Below are 7,052 nucleotides of genomic sequence, written 5' to 3'. Positions count from 1 at the left end.
AAGGTTGTAAGCATGTTACTTCCTGATTTAAAATTATATTACAAAGATATAGTAACCAAAAAAGTAATAGTACAGGCATTAAAAACAGACAAAGAACAGAAAAACAGAATACGGAGCCAAGATATAAATCCAAACATATATGGTGAACTAATTTTGACACAGACATCAAAAAGACACAACAGGATAAGGAAAATCTCTTGAATAAATGGTACTGGAAAAAACTTTTCACATTTCAAAGAATAAAATTGGACCCATATCATATACCATACACAAAATTCAAGTCAAACTTTTTTAAAAAGACCTGAAATCATAAAACACTTAAAAGGAAATATAGAGGAGGAAAAGGTCCTTGACATTGGTCTTGGCAATGATTTCTTGGATCTCACACCAAAGTTCAGTTTACAAAGGCAAAAATTAAATAAACAGGACTACATCAAACTAAAATCTTCTGCATAGCAAGGAAAATGGTCAACAAAATGAAGAGGTAACCTACACATTGAGAAAAATAATTTGCAAAGCGTATATTGGATAAGAGGTCAGTATCCAAGATTTATAAAGAACATGTACAACTCAATGGTAAGAAACTATATAACACAAATAAAAAATGGGCAAAGGACTTGAATAAATATTTCTCCGAAGATGACATAAAAATGGCCAATAGATATATGAAATGGCGTTCCACATCACTAATCATCAGGGCATTGCATTGCAAACTGCTATGCCATATCGCCTCACACCTTTAGGATGGCTGTTATCAAAAAGACATGAGATAATAATTGTCAGGGGTGTAGAGAAAAGGGAACCCTTCTAAACTGTTGGTAGGAATGTATATTTGTGAAGCCATTATGAAAAACAGTATGGAGGTTCCTAAATAAATTAAAAATAGAAATACCATATGACCCAGAAATCCATCTTCTGAGTATATATTAAAAGAAAAAGATATCTGCACTCCCATGTTCATTGCAGTACTAATCACAATAGCCAATATATGAAAAAAAACTTAGATGTCCATCAATAAAAAACATGGATAAAGAAACTGGTGTGTGTGTGTGTGTGTGTGTGTATATATATATATATACACACACACACATATATATATATATATACACACACACACACCACACACACACACACACACACACACACACACACAACGGAAACTATTCAGCCTTAGAAAAGGAGGAGATCCTGCCATTTGTTGCAACATAGATGGACTTGGAGAACATTATACTAAGTGAAATAAGCCAGTAACAGAAAGAAAACTTGCTTTATCTCACTTATAAATGTAATCATAAGGTGAAAAACAAATCAAATATATAGAGACAAAGAACAAAACAGTGGTTATCATTGGGGTGGGGAGAAGAATTTGGAGGGATGCAGTTCAAAGAATACAAAACAGCAAATAGACAGCATGAACAAGTTGAAAGATCTAATGTACAGCAGGAAGACTATAGTTAATAATAGTGCATTGTACTTGGGATTTTTGTTAAATGAGTAGATTATAGCTGCTTTTGCCACAGGGGCAGAAGTGGTTAACTATGTGAGATAATGGATATGTTAATTTGTCCCACCACAGCACCCATTTTACTATATATATATATGTATCTCCTATAGCATCATATATATATTAAATATACACAATACGGTTTATTTTTTTAAAGCTAGTAATGTTTCTTACTGTAATTATCTGTCATGAACAGCTCACTGTAAAAAAGGAAGGTCATGAAGAAATTTACTTTTTTAAATTTTTTTGCTTTTATCATGATCTGAAATTGTAAGACTGAATATGAATATACCTGATTCAGACGGTTGATGTGTACACTTGCATGAACATAGCATGCTGCCCAAATGGTGGTATGAAATACTCCTGGTGGTACACAAGATTACTATAAGTGGAACACATAAATATCTTACATTGGAACGTTTATGTATTAGTTAAATGTGTATTCGAAGCTAAAATATGCAGGTAGCACATAAAACTTACCTTTAGATATGTTGATGGATAAAGTACCAACAGATTACCAGATGTATCCCCATTCATTTCTCTTGCTCTCTCCCTTTCTCCTCTTTCTTCTTATCTTTCCCAATTCCTCCTTCTTTTCCTCTACCCATCCAAATGCTAAAGAAGCCTCTTCAGCCCTCCCTATTTCCACACACCAGTTTTTATTGACTCAACAGCTTAGTTCAGCTTGAGATTTGCATCCAAATACATATCCAGCTTGTAAAGAAAGGTTTCACCTTTGGAGGCATTCTCCCTTTTTAAAAAAAGGCAGTTAATTATAAATAAATTGTTTTTGCTGTAATGTGTGTATGTCTCTACACACACCTAAATGTACATACACACATACATTCCATACTTGAGTAAATAAATATAAATGCATATATATATATACACACACACACACACACACACAAATATATGTATATGTATCCATATAGCTATATCACACAAAATTGAAAACCTAATTATATTAAAAAGAATTGAGCTTTCTTGGGCATTTTGCTATGTCATCAGATAATTAAATTTTAAAATGTAAAAATAAATAAGTTGAAGTGCATCTGTCTGTAAATACAATGAGGGACAATGACTGGGGCAACAAATTGAGAACTGTTCATGACATAACTTTTAGACCAGTTTTTAAGTCGTTTTTCTACATCGTACTTTCCTCACCTGTAAATGGGAGATAATTCATATTTATTTGAAGGTTACTGGGAAAATTGAATAAAATAACATATATGCTGCTTGGTATAGTAAAATTGATTAGGTCTATCGTTACTTGGATTTCGCAGTATACTTTTTACTTTTCTAGGTTAAAATAAGCTGAAAAACCAATGTTTTCACTAAATATTTATTTATATTTGCTTCTATATGAAGCTAGTGATCCTGGTTTTGTATTCAGGGTAGTGATTTAGTTTTCTTTTGCTTGCAATTTATTTAAGTAAAACAAAACAGTGAATCAGAATAAAGAAAAACATCAAGTAAGCAATAGCTCAGGAGATAGACACATGGAAATGGCAAACCTTGATGGTGATGTGAGAATGAATAAGTTTGGGAGTCCAGAGTTATCCACAACCTTATCAAAACCCATGATTCTCTTTTAAAATAAACAGTTGCATTTCCATTTTTACTATTTAGAAATAAAAATCATCGTAATAAAACTTGCCTACCTATATACTTTATTTTCATATATATATATAGTAATGTTGTATTTGACCGGAGCGTAGAAAGTTACCACAAGACAAAAGTATGCCAGATTGCAGGGTCATTTATTTATGCCGGCGACCACAGAGGACTCACGTCTCTCCAACCTGTGGTGGCAACAGGAGGGTGCCACGATTTTTTATACCCGGAAAACCACCTTGGGAGTGGGGGTGAGGGGTGGGGATGGGGATGAAAAGGCTTCAGACATTCCAAGGGCTAGTGGATTCTGTAAATTACCTCCTGGGTGGAGACAAGGGCGGGGGTCTCCGGACATTCCAAGGGCTAGGGGATTCTGTGATTCACCTCCTGGGTGGAGACAAGGGCGGGGGTCTCCGGACACTCCAAGGGCTAGGGGAGTTTTGTCATTCTGTTTGTTACCTCAGTGGTTTACAGAAGTCAGGATATACATTTGTTTACACATTGTCTGGGTGGTGATAGAAGTTACAGATTTTAGCAGTTACTGATAAGAAAAGGTAAGCAGCTTTACATAGTTTTGAAGACAAACTGGCAGTTCTATTTACAGAGGCCAAGGACAGTAGTTATTGTAAGGAGAATGGGGCAGCCATTTCAACTTATCTAAAAACAGTTTTGCATTTTATAAAATAGTTTTGCTCCAGTTCTGGCTCTAGGCCAGCACAATATCACAGTAACACAAAATAAAAACGAAGTAATTTACTCTGATAATCTGATAGTATATATCTCAACAGAAATGAGATATATACTCAGGTAGGACCGACTAGAGCAAAGGTATAATAAAACAGTTGGATAATTGGACCAGTATGCAGAATCACTGCAAATGCCATGGCTGTGAGTGCAGATCACCTGAATATGTGCCCCATCAAACCAGCAAGTGCTGTGAGCTACTAACAAGATTTTCTTACATGGTGAAATTCTGAACATAATAAAGTTCAATCTTCCCTCACTTACACTATAGTTTTATTCTTGGAAACTCAGTGGGAAATAAAGCCTTTCAAAAAACACTTTGCACGTTAACTTCAGGATTCAGGTTATTAGAAACCAGTGTTTCACCTCCTGGAAAATCTGACTGGGCACAAGAAAGTCATGCAAGAAACCAGACAATTCTTCAATTGCAAGATTATTCCACACATTGTAGTGTGTTAAGCATCTGACTCTTGCCCAATAAATGACAAAAGCACTCTCCTAATTACTGAGTCAAAAACCTCCAGAAATTTGCAAAATTCCTTGGGAAATGGTAGCATCTTCGTCTCCATAGACAATCAGTGGCTTAAGGGCAAGGACCTTGAAGTCAAGAAAGAATATTTATGCATTTGGGGTTTTTTATTTACTAGTTTGTAATCTTGGGCAAATGACTTCTAATCTATTCAATATCAATGTAACCAGATGTTTTTGGTTGAATTTTGTCTTCCCCAAAAGATATGTTACAGTCTAATCCCCAGTACCTCAAAGTGGGATCTTTTTTTGAAGATACAGTCTCTACACAGGTAACCAAGTTAAAAGGAGGTCATCAGGGTAGGACCAAATCCAGTGTGGCTGATGTACTTATTAAGGGGAAATCTGGACACAGTCAATCACATAGAGAGATCTTTATGTAAAGATGAAGGCAGAGATCTGGGTGACACTCTAGAAGCCAAGGATCACCAAAGGTTTCCACCAAACCATCAGCAGTGAAGTGAGAGGCATGGGACAGATTATTCCTCACATCCCTCAGAAAGAACCAACTCAGCTTACATCTAGATGGACTACTAGCTTCCAGAACTATGATATAATAAATGTTTAAGCCACTCAGTTTGTGGTACTTTATAATGGTAGCCCTAAAAAACTAATATACCATGATACTATTTTTGCAAAATTGGCAATATTATCCTAAAAACCACCTTAAATCTTTGTTTTCTATGGTTTTCTTTCCAGGAAACTGATGACATTGGACCTACTAATATGCAAATAGGTTAGAAAAAGAAGCTTTCTGTAGAGAGGATAGATATGATAAGATAAACATATAAAAGCTAAGGCTGGTAGATCCAATCATGATTGTCTTTCATGCTATTAGGGAAGATACAACTTGTTAACGTTAAAGTTCTGCCAACAAGCTAGAGTGAGAAAGAAAACAAATAGGATATGATATCTCAATGTGTCCTTTCTCAGCTTAGAGGATAACAAAAAAGAACAAGGAAAACCAGAAATGATTTCCCACTATGGGGTTTTATAGCTCTGAAGCATGAAGAAATTGTGTTGGATAGCTTTTTTGCAATGATTTTTTCTGTAAGGTCAAGAGAGCAATCATAGCATTAAGGGACAAGTAGGCAGATAAGCATCTGCTTTCCAAAGCATATTAAAAGAAAATGATCCTTGAAGGAAGGAAGGAGGACACCTGAAGTCATAAGCATATTTTTAAAATCCCAGAAATCCAGACATCTTTAAAGTACCCATAGGCTAATAATCAATTTCAATTCCTTTCAGCAAGTGTTACTAAGAAACTACATCCGAAGAACACTGCTTGAGACCCAAGGCTCCAGGCATTGGGGATGTAGAAGTGTGCCTTCAAAAGCTCACAACTGCATCTACAGACAGATATTTATATAAATAGCTATAGTGCAGTATGATTAGCCTAGGGTAAATGCCAATTTTCAGTCTTGTAACTAGATCAACTGGTTTTCTTAGAAAGTCAGACAATTCCCCATGGTGACTAGCTTAAAGGGAATTGGTGCCTTTAATGATTTCCACCCAATTCTGTCTAAGGCTGTGGAGACATCTTATTAAAAAACTGGGCTCAGGAAATTCTTGCTCCCACCCTGTGCACCATACTTTCTACCTGTCTAGGCTGTAAGTCTCCATTGTTTGGTCTTGACACCTAGATTCAGATATTGTGAAGAGACTTAAAAAGGAATATACTCATATGCATTTGGAGTGACCTACACAAGGCCTCTATCTTAAGAAGGACAAGTTTGCAGTCAGTGGATATTTCATTCAAAGGAAATCCTTTCCCCTTTGTTCCATCAGATGGCAGCTTTATCACTCCCTGCCAGTCTGCATTTGCAGCAATATCCTCCATTTTCTTTTATCTCAGGTCTCTTTCAATGATTTTGGTATAATTACATAGAGCTGGAATGCTTTTGTTTTATCATATTTGCTTTGTAGGCCTTATCTATTGACACTGGGAAGGACACAATTGTCTGAACTGTGTTCCCAGTGCCAAAGAATTGAGGTATCCTGTCCCAAAGAGATATTCTGCAATACTTCATAACTACTCTATATCCAAAATCTACATCATCAGGGAATATCCTCCAAGGTAAAATAACTTACAAAATGGGATGAAATTTCCATATGCAGGCTCTTCTCGACATTGATCTCAATGCTTCAAAGTAATGACAGTAAGATATAGAAGCCAGGGATGCTGCTAAGCATCTACACTGCACAGGACAGCCTTCTACCACAAGAATTACTGGCCCAAACCATCAACAGTGGCAAGGTTGAGAAACCCTGAGTTAGAGTACAATTTAAATATTGTTACACAAAGACACCAAAAATAAGTGACTCAAACAAAATAGAAACACAACAAAACAAGATAAAAGTTTTGCTCTCTGGAGTAGAAAGTGGATCTGTAAACATACCCAGGTTCTTTCTATCTTGTTGCTCTGCATTTCACTATGGTATTGTCCTTGTCAAATGGTTGAAGCTGACTTCCAGCCTTGTCTTAACATTTTTTAAAGGGAAGGAATAAACGTTATTGTAATATTGTTACAAAGAAAAAAAGCTGGACATATCATTTTTTAAGTCAGTACATGAACTTTAGCAAAATCTTAGCCATTATTGTTTCTATTTCAAATATATAATTTCTTTTTTAATTTTCTTTTCTTTTTTTTTTTTTTTT

The 7,052-nt window shown here is 35.5% G+C and overlaps 1 protein-coding gene and 1 long non-coding RNA gene across 2 annotated transcripts in view; one reads left to right on the top strand and one right to left on the bottom strand.

Moving 5' to 3' along the window:
- Window positions 1-5,480, top strand: part of LOC108299933 — a 115,252-nt gene extending 109,772 nt beyond the window's left edge. Inside the window, exon 5 of the long non-coding RNA XR_001823170.2 lies at window positions 5,093-5,480. This is a non-coding gene — a long non-coding RNA (uncharacterized LOC108299933). The remainder of the gene's footprint in view (window positions 1-5,092) is intronic.
- KCNH8 (potassium voltage-gated channel subfamily H member 8) overlaps window positions 1-7,052 on the bottom strand; it is a 345,406-nt gene that overhangs the window by 228,223 nt on the left and 110,131 nt on the right. The gene's annotated exons all lie outside the window — the stretch shown is intronic.

This window comes from Cebus imitator, unplaced genomic scaffold (assembly GCF_001604975.1).
Source record: "Cebus imitator isolate Cc_AM_T3 unplaced genomic scaffold, Cebus_imitator-1.0 Scaffold24, whole genome shotgun sequence".
NCBI lineage: Eukaryota > Metazoa > Chordata > Mammalia > Primates > Cebidae > Cebus > Cebus imitator.
Note: the sequence above shows the minus strand (reverse complement) of the source record. Positions and strands in the feature narration are given on the sequence as shown.